Source organism: Dipodomys merriami, unplaced genomic scaffold, assembly GCF_024711535.1.
Source record: "Dipodomys merriami isolate MVZ:Mamm:240054 unplaced genomic scaffold, mDipMer1.0.p SCAF_2, whole genome shotgun sequence".
Classification (NCBI taxonomy): Eukaryota; Metazoa; Chordata; class Mammalia; order Rodentia; family Heteromyidae; genus Dipodomys; species Dipodomys merriami.
The window spans coordinates 85647399-85665321 of NW_027203381.1; the positions used below are offsets into that span (position 1 = coordinate 85647399).

Consider the following 17923-nt stretch of genomic DNA (forward strand, 5'->3'; position numbering starts at 1 on the left):
TCCCTCAATTCTTAAAAATCACAATTCACCTGGTGGTGTTTCATCTGAGTCAATGTGGAATTATGCAACCAAAGTCCTTAAGCAGTGGACAGAAATATCACCTTAAAGGCCTAGTAGGCAGGGATATGTCCATTGTAACCTAAAAATGTCATGACTCCCACTTTAGATAGGCCTCCTTTGGTGGAAACTGTCCCATGACTGTGGGGGTGGCCCTGGCTCTTTTCCTGCAGTCTCGCTCTCAGGTGATACAGACTGGATGTGTGGTTCTGTTAACACTAGTGGGAAATAGGCACAATTTTACACTTCATTCTGTCACTTCCCGCAGTATTCTTTTGTAGAGTAGGTATGTACATTGGCAATTTCTGTATTAGAAAGGCTCATTATTTTGCAGGCATAAAGCAAAATCAGCTAAAAACCACAATACAGTAAGAACAAGCACAGAACCGCTCCTGTGACACTGATTGACCGTTACTATACATGGCTCAATACAACTTCTGTCATTGACTTGTAGAATTAAACACGAAGCTGCAAGATTCTGAACACATTAGTGATGAGAGATTACAGCTGATGAGTTGGAAAAAAATGAAGTAACCAATATGGTGAAATACGCTCCAATAAATGTTGCAAAAAAACCCCCAGCCATCTGCATAATGCAACAATAGGAAAATACACAACCCTAGTCATCTTTAAAGTTGACATTAGTTCGTGAGAATGTAAAGAATAGCATAAACTCCACTTAGCTTTCCCTCACAGCAGCTCCAGTGATAAAGCTGGAAAAACATATGTGTTTGCCCAGGATTAATTTCATATCAGTTGCTTTATTTACACTTCTCATTTAATTCAGGAAGCGATTTGATGGAATGTGCAGCCTTCACTGGCAGACAAGTTTGCCAGACCTATGAGAGGACAACCATTCTTTTTGATTGTCCATGACATCTATGATTTATTTTATTTTTATTTTTTATAGTGAAAATACCATACAGAGGGGTTACAATTACATGGGCAAGGTAATGAGTACATTTCTTATCAAGCAGTCAGTCCAGCAAAGTCCCATAGATCCACGTGCTCACATGCAGTTTCCTCCCAGCCTCCATCATGAATAAGTCAGCAGTCAAACCACCTAAGATCTTCTTGACACTTAGTATGAAATGAACACTTCTCCCAGGAAATTTGTTTCTTCTCGCTGGATCTGGTGAATCAGAAAATTCTATAAGAACTTGTCTTTTATCTCAACACGTTGGTGAAGCCGTCTTCTCAGAGATGCTTGTCTTTCTGAAACATCTTTTCTGTCGATACATCAATGTGAATTTTTTGGACATTCTTTGCATAGAAAACCTGATAGGTACAGAGGCTCCTCCGGCTGCTCTTCCCTTCATAAACCACTGTAACGTCGTCAATGGCATCGAGGTAACTTTTCAGAGAGACCAAAGCAACGCGAGTTGCCTTTAATCTTGGGGTCAGCACATGTTTTAACACCAGAAGGCCCTGTCGGGCAGCAAATGACTGACTAGCAGTTAGGAGTTTTGCTTTTCCTGGGAACAATCACAAGGTACGGTGGCATTCCAGCTTTCACGTAGCTCTGTAGCTTGCTTCTCACCTTGTTATCATTACATTTGGCATTTCATAGCTTCCTCCATGCTTGGACAGTACCATCCGTACAAGGGCAGCCTCTTATTTATTTATTTATTGTGAAAAATACTGTACAGAGGGGTTACAATTACATGGGCAAGATAATGGGTACATTTCTTATCAAGCATTGTAGCCTCCTCCTTTGTTTCCCCTTCCCATCCCTTCCCATCTTCCCCCTGCTCCCCTCCCAATCCTCCCCGCCCCCCCACCAAAGTTGTAAAGTTAGTTTTCGACATAACGACTTGTACATCTCATTATTGCAATGGGTCCACCTGTATCCCTATTTAAACGACTTGTTTTTCCCCTTCCCCTCCACAAATTATACAGCCTTTTTAGACTGCCTTTCAGCACGTAGCGCATGCTTCCATGAGCATTCTGCCTGATGGCCAAAACAGCAGCAAAAATCCAGTTCATTCTGCATTGATGATTCGACAAATACATTATATTCTCTTTAATTAATTAATGTATTTATTGGCAGATCTCCAGATAGCAATATCTGCACCCTGGTGTAGTTCTTGGAGAAGAAGAGCAGCACATTCTGGTAGACACAGTATTGCTGATCGTCCACCAGCTGGGAGCAGGGCAGAGAGCTGTTGCCAGGCTCTGCATAGGAGCAGATAGGTGGGTGCTGAGTCCAGGACCACGATCCCCGGGAGCAGATAGTGCCCTGAGAACGAGTGTGGCACCAGGGACAGTAGCATCCTCCTGGCACCACTTAGGCAACTCTGCTCACAGTCCCTGCCCGCCCAGCATGGTCCAGGCCAGGCCTCCAGCACTTGCCTCCCACGGGCGGCCAATCACCACTCAAAGCTGGGCATTGCTGGGCCACCATCCCCAGACCTCCAGGCCCAGGCCTCAAAGAGGCTGAGCCCAGCGCCTGCTCCCCGCCTCCGCCCCCTCCTCCTGGGCTGTGTATCCACTGGTAAAGGCAGGCAGCAGGGAGTAAGCGGCCCAAGTCACTGTCACCCAAGGCTCTGCAACCTCCTACCCACCGTGGGGACACTCCAGAAGTCATACTTCCTCGAGGAACTCTTCCTAGGACAAGTTTTAAATTGAAATAGTTGCTATGTCTCATTGGCTTTGAGTCCTGAGGAGGGAATGTTAATACTCTAGTTACTTCCCCTCATTTACTCTAGACTTTTATCTTGGCTAGAACATGAGAAAAATTTTGACTAAGACAGTTACTGTAAAATTCCTTTCATCTGAGTCAAAAATATAAAATAGTAGAGCTTCCTAACAGGTATGTTAGCCTCAACAGTATCTTAAGTTTTCCCAATGTTTAGAAAGTTTTTTAAAAAAAATAACACTAGTCTTTGTCAATCAACTATTTATCTCATATTATTAAAATGAAGAGTTTCCAAAATTCAGTGCTAGGTTTGGTTTCAAGATTGAAATAACTCTGTCCCTCCCCCACCTCCCTCCTCTCTCTCTCCCCTTCTCCCACTCTCTCTCTGTTTCTATCTGAAAACACCTACTATATATTTGAAAATATTATTATTTTGCAGAAGAAGACACTGTGATCAGAAAATTTTTTTTTTAATCAAGTTGACCTACGTTCACTGATTCACCGAAGAATGTGGCAACTCTCCATCATTTCTTCCCCAGAAAGCACATCTATTCAGTTTCCTGGGCTGGTGGCATTTGACTGCTTCTTCCAGAATAATTTCAAAAAAGGTTTTAAAGCTGTTAATAGTGAGTGAGTATATTTTGATAATAAAAACAAGCAAATGTATAGTTTGTTATTAATGAGAACTGAGAAAACTCATTTTTTAATTTTTGATAATATATGTTCATGGATTTCCTTCATTATTAACTGTGGAAGCTGAAGAAGTAAGTACAGTGCATTCATTTCTTCTGTGGTTAGTCTTAGTCACTTCATTTACATGTTTTACCTGTTCTGAGGTTGCAATTTCACAGGCTCAGTTTTTTTTTAGAAAATGAAATGAATATTCTCAGTTTTACAGCTTTCTTAAAGCCCTAGGCAAAGGTAGGAAGTTATGATGGTTTACTTTCTCAGTTTAAAACACTAATTCAGGTGAGTAGCTGGTATTTATTTTTTTTAATTTCTTCATTGTGGCTCAAGGTGCTGATTCTCCTAAAATGAAGTAATAATTTTCTTAATTCAGACCTTGCTGTAATGTCCCAATGATCTATCTTATAAACAGAAAAGAAAACACTGTACCAGATTTTACTTATAATCACTTCTCTTCAATTCACCATCTACTACCTGATTATAAAAGGAGCATTACATTGGAGTATTATAACCAAGACATTGGTGTCTAAGTAATAGAAACTGAACTCAAAGAAGAAGAAAAAAAAGAAAAATACCATATCCCTGACAACTCTACAAGTCCTGAGGTGACCCTGGTTGCTGTGTGTGTGTGTGTGTGTGTGTGTGTGTGTGTGTGTGTGTGTGTGTGTGTGTGTGTGTGTGTGTGTGTGTGATGGGCAGAAAACACTTACAAGGTGGGCAGATAGATGAAGTTCAACTTTCAAAAAAAAAGAAGTGGATTTTGGTAGAGGATCTGAAAGAGTATTTTTTTAACCTAAATAATGGTAAATGATGCTGAACAGAAAGAAAGAAATCACTTCCATTACTATAAACTTGTGTAAAAACAAAAATGATAGTGAACTAAATAAGCCATGAATACTCTGGAACTAGGACACTAGCTTTATGAATTAAATGTAATAATGATTTTTTTAACCACATCCCATTATAAATTCTTTTGAAATTCACTGATCTTAGTCTACTTATAGAAGATTAAAGATGTAATTTAAAAATTTAAAGATATGCATAGATTTCTTAATGCTTTACATGGATGAAATCCAAGTACTATTACTTTTACAAATTCCTATGTACACAGAAACATGACATATCAAGTAAAATCATTAGAGATGTTTTATACTCATCTTACCTTTTGTTTATCTATCATTTTATCTTGTATTTCTGCATTTTTCTTTTTTTTCCTCCATCCTCTAACAGTGTTCTTTGTTCTGTTACATTCAGATGCCTCCATTCAGGAGAAAATATAAACTAGCCTTTAAAGCTGGAGGATCATAAAATGTGATATACAAATTATCCTGTTAGGTGGACCTGTTGCAACAATGAGAAGTACAAGTTGTCATGTCCAAAGCGAGCTTTACAACGTCGGTGGGGGGGTAGGGGGGGGAAGGAGAAGGATTGGGATTGGGGGAGAGGAGGGGAGGCTGGGAAGGGATGTGAAGGGTAAACAAAGGAGGAGGCTGCAATGCTTGGTAAGAAATGTACGCATTATCCTGCCCATGTAATTGTAACTCCTCTGTACAGTATGTTCACAAATAAAATTAAATTAAATTTAAAAAAAACAAATTATCCTGTTAGTCACACACTGATTTTTCTAGATAACTATCATAAGCTATTCTGTTAGTATCATGAAGTTAAGATGATTGTGGGATTGTATTTGTTTAAAAATAAATGCAAGCATGTAAAGAATGGCTTATGCTAAAGGAAGTTAAACTCAGAGAGACAAGGGATAACTTTTCTCTCATAAGTTTTATTTAAATTACTAACACATATGAAAATACATACAAGTCCCTATGCCTAAATGCGTAAACAGATTGAGTAAAGTATGAAAATGTAAACTAGGTAACTCCTTTGAGTTACCTGGTGTAACTCCTTTGAGCAGCTAACTTACAATTTAACAAAACAAATACCAAGAAGATTTGGTATATTTCCTTGGCAGTAAGGAAGTAAAGGGGAGAAAGGGAAGAAAAATGGAGAGAAGAAAAGTTGGCAAATAGAGTCATAATATGCAATGTACATATCTGAAAATGGGACCAAGTAACTTGAGGGTATAATTGGGCTGGGAAGATGAAGGGAGAATAATGGAAGGGGAGACATTGATCCTAATCAAGATGCACTGTGCTCATAAACGGACATGTTGAATTGAAACCCCTTCGTAAACTACTTAAAGATAATGTTTTAAAGAATAATCAACATAGGAATTATGATAGGAATGAAAGTTGGATGGATCATTAAAGGGACCATACCTAACTGTAGCAACAATGCAAAGGCATGTTTAACCCTGGATTTAAGTGACGATGACAGAAAATTTTTCTAAAACTTTATTCTTTATGAGAAATATACAAAATGTATTATATCTATACAATTAATAGCATAAAACATTACATTAATTGTGTTCTGAAGGATAGGTGGTGAATCTTGAGGAAGCAGTATGATCTCTTCAATTGTGGGTTTAAGAGAATGGCAATCAGTTTGGTCTTACCTACATTTTCTTTTGGCTATTCTTTTCCCATAACATTTACTCTGTGATATATGTATTTTCAGCTATGGAGACCTTATTGCTGATAGCATTCTACTTTAATCTTTTACTGTTAACCTTAGTGATAGCTATGTGATACGACAGCTAATACTCAGATCTGAGTCTCTGGGTCTCAGTGCTTTAGGGTAGATTTCATTCATTTTCCAGGATTAAAAAGTTTCTGCTACCAAATGATATTGATAGATATAGATACCAACATACATATAGATATGCATGGTGAGAAGGGACAAGGCTAAAACTTACTTTGGTAGTTTTGAGTCAAAGACAAAATCAGCTTTTCATTTGCATAATACATTGACAGCTGTCACACCTTTAAAAATCCCCCAGGCAATAGTACTGTGGACTTCTTTATTTAATATTCCAAATCTGCATATACTGATAATACTTTATCTCTCCTTAAACTTTGTGACTTTTTCTGACTTTCCTCCTGGTGGTCCTTTTAGAGACATTCTTCAATAATCATATAGTAGAAAAAAGGTTGGCGTAGACTACTCAATCATTAGAATAAAGATGGGAATTCCAGTGCTTCCTCCAATAGACTACACTAGAAGATATAAGTGCCCCCAAATAATACCCAACAGTTAATAATTACATACATTAACAGTCAACCCATAGACTGCTATTTGGGGCTCTGACCCAGAAAATTTTAGCTGATCTTTAAAAAATAAGTCTTTATTCCAAATATATAATGCCTTGAATTAATCATATATTTAGTAACTAGAAAGTGACTTGAACTAAGATTTGAATTTCTTGAACTCATTTTTTGGTTTAATGCTTTAGGTTTTTATCATAATTATGGTTTTATTTCTGGCCAAGAATTTCTTATTATGTATTATGATTGACACAATTTCTCTTTATGTGTTAACAAAAAAGTTGTTTCTTAACATTCCTTCCCACATTACGAGCCTAATACTGTTACTATCTTTATCATTTATGCAATGGACTTGAATGTAGAGTGTCCCAGGACTTTTAGTTATTTTAGCTAACACATTCTAGAGTAAATGTGAATATGTCTTGATTTCTAATCAAAATCTTATTCTTTCATGTATATATCCATATATATGTATATATATGAAGAATATATATACACACATATATATGTGTGTATATATATATTTATTTATTTATTTAAGTCAGGCTATTCTTTCCACTAGTAAGGGAATCACCATATGGTGTTGAAAAGAAATCATACTCAATTCCCATAAGAATATTTTTCTTCCTGTTAAAAATATTACTTACATAGCACTCAGTTAAGTGCTTCACACTCCTCATTTATTATTCATAGCTCCCCCAGTAGTTAAGGGGATACGATATGCCTAATTTCTACCTTGGGGGAAATGGTCCTATTGTAAAATGAAACCAGGGTTACAAGTAAATGCACTTAATAGACAAATGGGCACTGCTGTGCAGACTTTCCTTTGGTCTTGGTGGCTTCTGTTCTCTAACTTCTTGCTTCAGTTTTCTAACTTCTTTATCCTTGAAAAGATTAACCTTACTTGAACAATAATTGAAATTGAACTTCATTAAAATTTAACCAATACTAACCCCCTCTTAAAGGAAAATTACTCCTTTTGCTTGAGGTCAAAATGATGGTTCTGTTATGTTTACTAAGGATCCAGAGTGGTTATACCAGCTATCTTCACAAACAAGAAGGAATATCCAATTGGGGCAATGTCTTGAAAACTCAGTTCAAATAATTGACTGGTGACAACTGTCAATTATTTAGTATTGTCTCTTTAATAAATAAATAAATATATATATACATATATATATACCCATCATGTAAAAACTATGGCTTACAATATAATATTTTTTATGTTCTTAGCAAAATGCCATTTATGATTTTTTCATTTTTTTGGTCATGGGGCTTGAACTCTGGGCCTGGGCATTGTCCCTCAGCTCTTCAGCTCAAGGCCAGTGGTCTACCACTTGAGCCACAGTGTCACTTAAGGTTTTCTGGTGGTTTATTGGCGGTAAGAGACTGTCTTGGCTGGCTTTGAACTGCAATCCTTAGCTCTCAGCCTCCTGAGTACTAGGATTATAGGCGTGAGCCATCAGTGCCTGGACATTTATGATTTTTTTTATTCAACAGAATATATTGACAAAATCAGACACATTCAATGTGTACAACCTGATCGTTTAGCATAAGTATACATTGCATAATGATAACCAAAATCAAATTGATTAACAAAGATATCACAGTAGTCAGGTGAGGTGAGGACACTAGCAATCTCATCAAATTTTAAGAAAATAATGTAGCAATTATTAACTATAGATAATATTCTATAGGCATAATAAAATTTGGACCCTTACATCAAAATTTCCCAATATTTTTCATATTACCCCATAGCTGCTACATTATAATCTGCTCCTATTATTAGAAATATGTCAGATTCCACACATAAATCAGATCATATCATGTTTGCTTTTTCATACTTGGCTTAGTTCACTTAATGTAATATTCTCCAGGTTCATTTATGCTGTCACAAGAAACTAGATTACCTCATTTTTATGGCTGAATTATATTCCATGATGTGTGTATCACGGTTGTGGTAGCCATTTGTTTCCACTGGAATTACGTTGTTTGCATATCTCAGCCATGTGCTCAATGATACTTTGTGAGTTTGTTGAATCAGAACTGGAATGTAATTATGGAGGAATCATTGTCACTGTATGACCTCAAACCATTCACTCTCATTTCTTCATCCACAGTTAAGGGATAATAACGGATCACTTATGAGAAACAAAAGAAAAAAAACACACGATGGGAGGGGTTTACAAGACTGGACTGGTGGTTACTGCTTTGCAGTCAGGTTATTCATTTTTGTTGGTGGTAGGGGAACTTATCTAATTGTGCCTACGAATGCGTCCATCATTTCTCAGCGTCTTAGTAATGAGGAAGCTAACAACGGCAAAGATATCTGCAAACAGCCAGGAGTGGTGCCAGGAGTGGTATTCAGGCTGAGGCAGGATGATCAAGGTTTGTGGCATTCCGGAGTTATAAGTCAAGAGTCTGTATCTGAAAAGAAATAAACAAAAAACAAAACAGAACATCAAAAGGAGACAGTGTTTGTAAATTTATCATGTTTATGGAAATCCGGTTCTGTTTTCTGTGGATTCAACCTTCGCCACTGTGGACTCAGGCTAATGTCTAATGTTAATAGATACATATATGTCAGTATCAATGTATTCTTCTTACTGAAATATCATGCAATTAATATAATTTGGTGAACACATTGGTAATAATAACACCGAGAAAACTGTCTTGTACATTCCCTGACAATCCTTCAATCTAACTGCTTTAACTGACTTGTATAATACACATGCATACATTATGTACTTATATGGATAAATAAATTTAATACAAATGGATAATCCATATCTGTTTATCTATCTATCTATCTATCTATCTATCTATCTATCTATCTATCTATCTATCATCTATCTATCTATCTATCTATCTATCATCTATCTGTTAAGTACAGAGACTTGAACTCAGGTCCTTGAACTCATTTGGTCTTTGTGCTCAGAACTGGCACTCTAGCACTTGAAGCATACCTCCAGCTCAGCTTTTTGCTGGTCAGCTTGAGGTGGAATCTTGTGACTTATCTTCTAGGGTTAGCTTTATACTACGATTTTCAAGGTTTCAGGCTCCTGAGTAGCTAGAATTACAGGCATGAACCACCACCATCTAAATCCTATTGTAAATATTTTATTAGTGATTCTAGTTCAGGCAGATTGGAAATCCTGCCATGATTGTTGAACGTGTTCAAAATATAAACTATGATCTTCCAGATTTCAGGCTCTTAAGTAGCTAGAACTACAGGCATGAGCTACCACCATCTAAAACCTATTTTAAATACTTTATTAGTGATTCTAGTTCAGACAGATTGTTAATCCTGCTATGATTGTTGAACATGTTCAAAATATTTTTTTGGGTGTGGAAAAGAAATTAATTTCACATTAACAGGTGACTGAAGAAGAATTTGAAGAATTCGTTTCTTTTCCTTTCCCATTTCTGGACTTAGTTCCATGGCAAAGATTATACTTATGGATCATTTCATCTACACAAATTCAGGCTAATTCTATAATTCAGTCAGAGCATAGTGCTGAGCATGCTTCAACCTAGGCTCATTTTCTTGTAGCACAAGAAATAAAAGCCATTCACAGAAATGCATAATTTTGAAAATTAGGGCAATCATTCTTAAGTTTCACTCAACATAACAAAACTTCTGGAATCTAACTTTCTATTTTTGTGACTTATTTATCCTACCTTTTTATTTTATTGTGCACCTATATGCGGAGATCAAGATATTATTTAGCATGATTTCTTAATTTTAAATAGTGAATTTTTATGAACAGATTGTATTAGTTAAATGTTAAGCTTTTGATTTTATCACAGAATTCTTGATCATTCCTTTTGAAGCTGCAGATTGGGTAGGAATAAAATTCTAAGAGGTGGGCTTTGAAGTTAGAGCACTCCATATAAGTACAGTTTTTCATTTTCTAAGAGTATGTTATTGACTCAATCCATTGAAATGTAGATGGAAAGTTTCATGTTTATATAAGCCATGGGACATTATATATGAACTTTGCTTATTTAAAGATAACAGAATAAACTTTTAGTAACATAATCAAGGATACTGGGGCATGCTTGACACCTTTTTTTGCCTTAGTGAATAATCTTTTAGGCCTTAGTGAGTAATGTCAACTTAGCACCATGGTCCCCATATCCTCCTCTCTTTCTCTCTGTCTGTCTGTCTCTCTAACAAACATACACACATACACATGTGTGTGTTTGTTTGAAAATATACATAAAAATATGCATATGCAATTCATGCCATTTTATAAATCTCTGGTTCTAAAGATTATATATTCAATCCAAAATTATGAAATACCTTCAAATCTGTTCCAATATACAAGAAAAATGCCATAAATTTTTGTGTAGTTATTATATGTATATTTGTGGAGAGAGGATTAGAGAGAGAGAGAGAGGGAGACTAGGAGCAAGAGACAGGAGGAGAGAGTGAGAGAAAGACTTGGGATTTTAATGTATTTGTTAATTTTCTTTTAATTGTAATAATCACCAATTTGTCATTCTCAGAACGTTGTACTTGCTTTCCTTTCTTCTCTTGTTTTTCAAATGTTCATTAAAGCATGTTAGATTATTTTAGATTAACCTTCTTGCCTGGAAAAACTTAAGAATGTTGAGTATTTCCTTCCTCATATCATTCTGTAAGCAGAATTTACAAACCTAGAACTAAAAACTTGACCTGACAGGGATACATAGATATTTTCTTTCCATGCACAGCATCTCTAAAAACCTTATCATCAACTGAGAGGGAATCTTAGAAGAGCCCTTCTTTTTTCCAAAATGATAGATGGGGTTACAGCAGAATGTTAATGTGCAGGTCTTTCCTTTTTCTTCTTAGGTGATGATAGTTGAGGAAGAAAAAAATCATGTAATCTATTGAGTAATAGAAACCACATTACATTGCAAAGTGATTTTACATAATTATCCTTTTCAGTGTTCAAATTTGATTTTATGTAAATTAAGTGATTGTCAAATAGAGATTCTCATGATAATAGTGAAAAGAAAAAAATCTTTGTTAATTTTCTGTCTAGAATAGCATGCCTGGAATATGTGTGTGCCTGTGTTTGTGTGTGTATGTATGTATGTGCACACATGTGCATGCATGTGTGTATCTGTGTGTGTGTGTGTGTGTGTGTGTGTGTGTGTGTGTGTGTGTGTGTAACTCTAATGTTTTTCTCCCCCTTTGCAGTTGATAGCTCTGATTTGGGAAGCATTTATTTCAACATTACTGTTGACATTATAATTTCCAAATGGACATTTAATAAGAAGGAATTTGGTTTTGGTTTAGAGTGTTACTTCTGATTAGTTCTGTGAGAATAGAAATCAGAAATATCCCTGTGTACATGTTGAAACTTAACCCTTTGGCTTCCCAGGACAGATCAGTTCCCAATTTTTCTGTTTGACTGTAAGTCTGATTGTAAATAAACTTGCACCATAGCTACTTTTTTTCTAGATCAGTCTAGACCCAGTTGGGCATATATTTCTAAGTTGTATTTCACATTATGTGTAAAAATATTTATGCAGAAATTACATGTATATATACATGGCTTTTTTGAGGTATAATACTTGTATAATGTATTTTGTGTTTTGGAATGAACAATGAACTTTTCTTAGCCTGATTTCAAAGCTATACAATCCTCACTGCTAACTCTGGCTCATATGTTCCCTTGTCACAATTGAAAGAAGTCTTTCTATTAACGTGTGTTCCCTTCCTCTGTTCAATCAATGTGCTTATTAATTACTAATTTATTTTTATCAACTTGCCTTTCCTAGATATTTTATATAATAGCAATATACAAGGTGTGTTTTTCTCATCTCTGACTTCCTTTCTTTGGTTTAATATTTTTAAGGTTTTTTCCCCACCTTATAACATTATTAACACTTCATTGATTTAAATGGCTGAATAATATTTGACTTCATAAATGTACTGCTTTGTATGTCCAGCCATGAAGTAATGCATATTTACTTTTTTCACTTTTTAGCTGCTGCAAATAAGACTACTGTGAACATGTTTTTATATGATATGTGTTCAAGTCTCTTGTTATACCTGGAGTGGAAATGCTAAGTCCTGTGGTAAATTTACGCTTACATTTTTTTTCTGCAGTTGTTAAATTCCCAAACTACCACAGCATGTAGAAGGCAAATCTGCAGGTGTTATACCATAAATCAGGTACAAATGCAGTCACGAGAAGACAGAGAAGCCGTATTTTGAGAGGCTGAATTTGCAGTCTTTATTGAAGTTGTGGCTGCCAATTGTCACAAAGACCTGCAGCCAGCAAATACACTTAACACTGTTAGGAAACTGAGCCATGGGGGCCAGACAGGAAAGAACAAAAATAATACCAACTAACCAATTCGGCTCCAATGGGGAGCTGAAGTGGGACGCCAGTAGATTGGAGAACCAGGAGACAGGACACAAGCAGACAGGAGACTGTGGCATGGCAAAATGGTGCCATAGCTGGTCTTGGCCTAAATAGTGTTAGGGCCAGTGGACAGGGTCACAGGAAACTAAGTCCCAGGAACTGGACTGACAGGTTTAGTAACCTATCATGCAAGTCCTGCACCCCCCCGCCCCCCTCACCCCCCCCCCCGCCCCCGCATCTAGGGATTCCGGCAAGCGGACTTCACCTTCCCTCACCATGAAGACAAGATGCCAGATACTACCAACCACCATGTGTCCGAGATAGTGCAGGCCAGACCTGATCTCCCCAGTTTATAGGAAAACAAAAACAGAAAGCAAAAACAACAAAGTATGGGGTAAAGCTGTATCTATAACTGGCCTTGTAATCTGGCAGCTAGGGATGAAGAAACAACTCCAGGATGTCCTCCAGGATTGTCTCCTCACCATGTTATCTAAATAACATTTTAGAGGAAGGACTCAGTTATAAGAGAGTTCAAGGGGTATTTTAGAGATGAGGTTCCTTTCTGGTTTGCTTGACTCCTCAGAACTTGGCCTGCATCCTGCTTTGCTTGTGTCTCAATTGCCTGTGGCTAATATCCAGGGGGGTAATTTAGAAATTGTGCAACCTATTTCAACTCAGGCAATACTAGGTGCCTGCTACAGCGGAGGTTTTTAATGTTCCCAGAGGGTTTTCAAATAGGAAGCTTGAGAGAGGAAAATGGCATGCTAATGGAGAATTCGGTGCCAGGAAATCCTGCTCTCCTGCTGTCCCATAGTTACTCCGACCGACCGTTAAGCATTTGTTATTCAGTATTACTGTCAGCCTATTTGATGTTGGTAGCCAGTACCTTCAATGCAGCTGATGGAAGGGTCCAGATAACTATCCTGACTGCAGTTGGATATCTAGGAGGACTCTACTCAAACTCAAGGTAGACCAGAAGTTCCAGATGGTCCTACATGGAGTAGAAGTAACTAATATTTGTGACAGTGGGTGAGGGGAAATGGGGGCCAATGTATCATTTAGACAAGCTTAATTTCTGTCCAGTATGTCACCTTACTCAGGGAATATTTCCTTATACCTTTTGCTGTTTAATTGCACACACTCATTTGTGCTTATGCACAGGAGTAGTGGAGCTCCTCAGCCTGGTTTTGTTTCACCCCTCACATCCTGGGGGAAATTTGGTAATGTTTGTTGATGGTTTGTACTGTAACTCCAGATAGGTGCCACTGGCATCTAATACATGGAAGCCAGGAATTCTGAAAATTAAAATGCAGCAATACACAGACATCCCTGCCACAAGAAAGAATTATCTTCTTTGAAATGTCAGCAGTGCCAAAGTTGAGAAACATGAAGCAGAGATTTCAAAGCACATTCGAAGAAGTCTTCTGAAATCCTGGTCTGAATTATTCCTAGGAAATCTCTCAGTCAAAACCAGCTTTCACCTATTTTATTTATGCTTTTTTCATAGAGTACTCTCTGGGGTATAATCTCATTCATCAGAGCCTGGCAAGTCTGAGGAAGTATTTCTTTTTTCGTAGGCTAGTATATCTATAAATGCAAAGGCTATCTTCTCAACTATGACCAGTTCTTACGCAGGATTTGAAGAGGACACCAATTATGTTTCAAAATCTACTACTCAAGAAAGCAGCAATAGAGAACATAACAGTTTATTTCTAATTCTTAAGAGCCAAAATATGTTTCTCTATTACCTCTATTTCAGTCAGGTTTATTTCCACTTGTCTTTTCTTCTATCTCTGCCTTCTTGTCATTCTGGCTTTTCTTCCTCTTTCCTATTTTCTTTCCCTCTTCCCTTTCTCACTCTCTAATTTCTTGCAGCCTCTCTCTCTTTCTACATGTTTTCTTTTGTCTTCTGTGAACATTTCTTCCAGTGTATCTCTCTTTGGCTCTTCCCCCCACCTCTTTCTGTCCTGCTTTTCTCCTACAGTTTTCTTTTTATCTTTCATATTCTTTTGAAGACAACTAAAGCATTAACATGGACTTTGTTTTTTATTTTAATGTAGTTCTTTGTGTTCTGATTTTCATTCTCTGATCAAACTTCTCTCAATTAAAAAGCACACAGTATAAATGGGTATATTATGGGCATATTTTGGTCATGTTTTTTCAGCCCTATTTAGAATTAATGATGAATTGCATTGGATAGCATCATTACTGTCTCCATGATAAGCACACACTAACTGATCATGTCTCTTAATGTTGGGCCATCATCAAAAATAGATTTCTTGACTTTGCCTCAGTTCTCACTTCAAATCCTGAATGAGTATACAGAGGTAAGCCTTTCAGCTCTCATTGTCCTCAGACAGTTTCTGAGTGGTTGTAAGTCCCCAAAACATAGGAAGTGTTTAAACCTTTGAAAACTATTTCACCTTCTCCACAGTGGGAAAGGCAAACTGTAGCTTATGAGTTTCTGTAACTGTAGTCAGTATTAGGTCGAGAGTAACTGTGAAGTTGATACCATGCTGAGCTGTGAGTTCTATATGTGCTCACCAATAATTATTAAACATGTAAACTTTAATTTTTGTAACGTTGTGTAAACCTTAAATCCTTGAATGTAGATGAGTTTCAAATTGGTTGGGGCACTGCAAAGATGTCACATGGAAATGCCTATGAAGACCATATTTAATTTAGTTCTTTTCAGCAACACTAAAATACCGTGTAGTTCTTAGGTTGCTAGGTAGTTAAACTTACCAGAGTTAGAACATCTAAAAATAAATGAAGGAAATGCCATGTAGGGATGACCTTTTGAAAGAAATGTTCTGTGTCTGAGACCTAAAAGTAACCGACAGAGCCATAGGGGTCTGACAAGAAAGCATTAAAAGGAATCCCTGCTGGATGAGGAATGGCTTTCATTTTTTTTCCTCCATTGCTAATTGATGACTTTTGCTATTGTTTTAAAAGAAATCTTCTTAGATCCACAGGATTTGAAAGGCTGTTCTCCAGGTACAGACAGAAGCTGACAGCAGGTATGTTGGGAACACAGAGCACATGGTAAAGTTAACAAGAAGAGCTCTCTTTTAAAAAGTGATGCTTCTTCCAGAAAATTTAGGAAAATATGTAATCTATTTCTTTTTCTTTCTTTTGCTACAATTCCCTTTTAAAGCTTTCACTTCCGGCATTTTCCAAGCCTGAACTAACTGTTCCACATTATAAAACTTCTCCCCTCCCTCTCTTCCCAAGTCTTTCTTCTGTGGACCAGTAATGGCAGTTTTTGTTCCACTTTAGATAATGAGCAAGATGAGCCCAGGTTTCAAGTGGATTTGTGCTATCACTTGACAAAAACAATGAAAGGGAACTTGGATTCGTTCCCTGCTTCCTTTTAACTATTTCCTGGAAAGGGTACCCTGGAGCCAGTCACCTACCTCAGAACCATGAATGAATGGGCAGTTTCTGGGCAGTGTGCTTAAGGCATATTAAATACCAATATTTCAAAGGAAATTATCATCGCAACTTTCAGAGTTCAAAGTAATTTTTTAAAGCAGCATGGATATTAGTCTGGTGAACCAATTCAGAATGTAGGATTCGATGGTCAAAACAGAAACAATATAGACTACTAAAGAAACAGGGACTAATACTTCATTCTGACCTGTTGGAGAAGTCCAGGAGACACACTTAGAAGCTATAAAGTTCCTGTGGATTTTCTGTCTGTCATCACTCTGATGGAAGCAAAAGTATTTTTGAAAAGTCCTTATCATGAGTGTACTCTGTGGAAAATGAAGGTCTGGCCTGATCTTCATGGGGACTTCTGGGTGATAGGGCTCTATGCTCTCAGAAGCTGAAGCTGACTCATCTATTAGTCACTCCATTTTAAACTACTGTCATATTTAATTTTACTTGGCATCGTACTGTTGGTGATCCTTACTGTTATTTTCAAATTAAATATACAGAAAATAACTATCATTCACGTTCTTGCTACCCACTAACAACTTGCCATTTGAAAATAAAAACTCACTATATTGTTTTGCTACAAAAGTAATTCAGGTTTGTTATAAAGAATCTTTCAAACAGAAACAAAATAAAATTAGGAAAATCACAGCAAATTCCTGTTTATGAGGAAAAAAATCTTATTACTTTAGGGAAATAATATTCAAGGTATAATCCAGATAAATGATGCAAGAAAAATTTTAACAAATAGTGGATTATACTGTAGATGATTTAAAAAATAATTTTAGTTGAAAACAACAAAAGAGAGGAAATAAAATTAAGGAGATTGTTGAATTTTTTATTTCTATTCATTTGTTTATTTATTTTTTTGCTATTTTTATTTTTTAATAAGTTTTTTATTGTGAAAATACTGTACAGAGGGGTTACAATCACATGAGCAAGGTTATGAGTACATTTCTTCTCAAGCATTGTTGCCTCCTCCTTTGTTTTTCTCCTTCTATCCCTCCCTCCCACCTCTGCAACTAAATTGTAAAGTTCATTTTTCCACAGTGTCTTGTACATCTCACTGATGCAATGGGTCAACCTGTATCCCTATTTAAACAATTTGTTTTTTCCCTTCCGCTCCCCAAATTATACCAACATCAAATACAGTGAAAACAGGGGTTATACCGTGAGGGAGGGACATACAAAACAACAAAAAAATCACGTGGTACCTTGTAAATACATTAGAAACATGTATCTATAGTAAAAGGTTGTGAGAAGAAATTGCATATGAAGAAAAACATCGGAAAATGAATATCAGAGTCATTATATTTTGTAAAAAAAAAACAAAACAATGTGTTTACAATGTTGAACAATTGGGGTCTTGTGAAAAAGAATAGACTTGACCCCATTAGCACCTTCTTTCAGGTTTCTTAGTGACATTTCCTGGTTCCTATTACTTATGAAATTGGTTTTAAACTTTCCAGTATTATAAAATTGACATCCAGTTTTGCAACTGTAATGTTATTAACTGTCAGGCAGTCAATGTGTAACTGGCTCAGCTTCACACACTTCTCTGTCTCAGCTCAATCAAG

At 36.6% G+C, this 17923-nt stretch overlaps 1 pseudogene; it reads right to left on the reverse strand.

The window, feature by feature from the left end:
* Positions 1-1034: 1034 nt before the first annotated feature.
* On the reverse strand, positions 1035-2330 carry LOC138831859 (1-acyl-sn-glycerol-3-phosphate acyltransferase epsilon pseudogene; annotated as a pseudogene).
* Positions 2331-17923: the final 15593 nt, after the last annotated feature.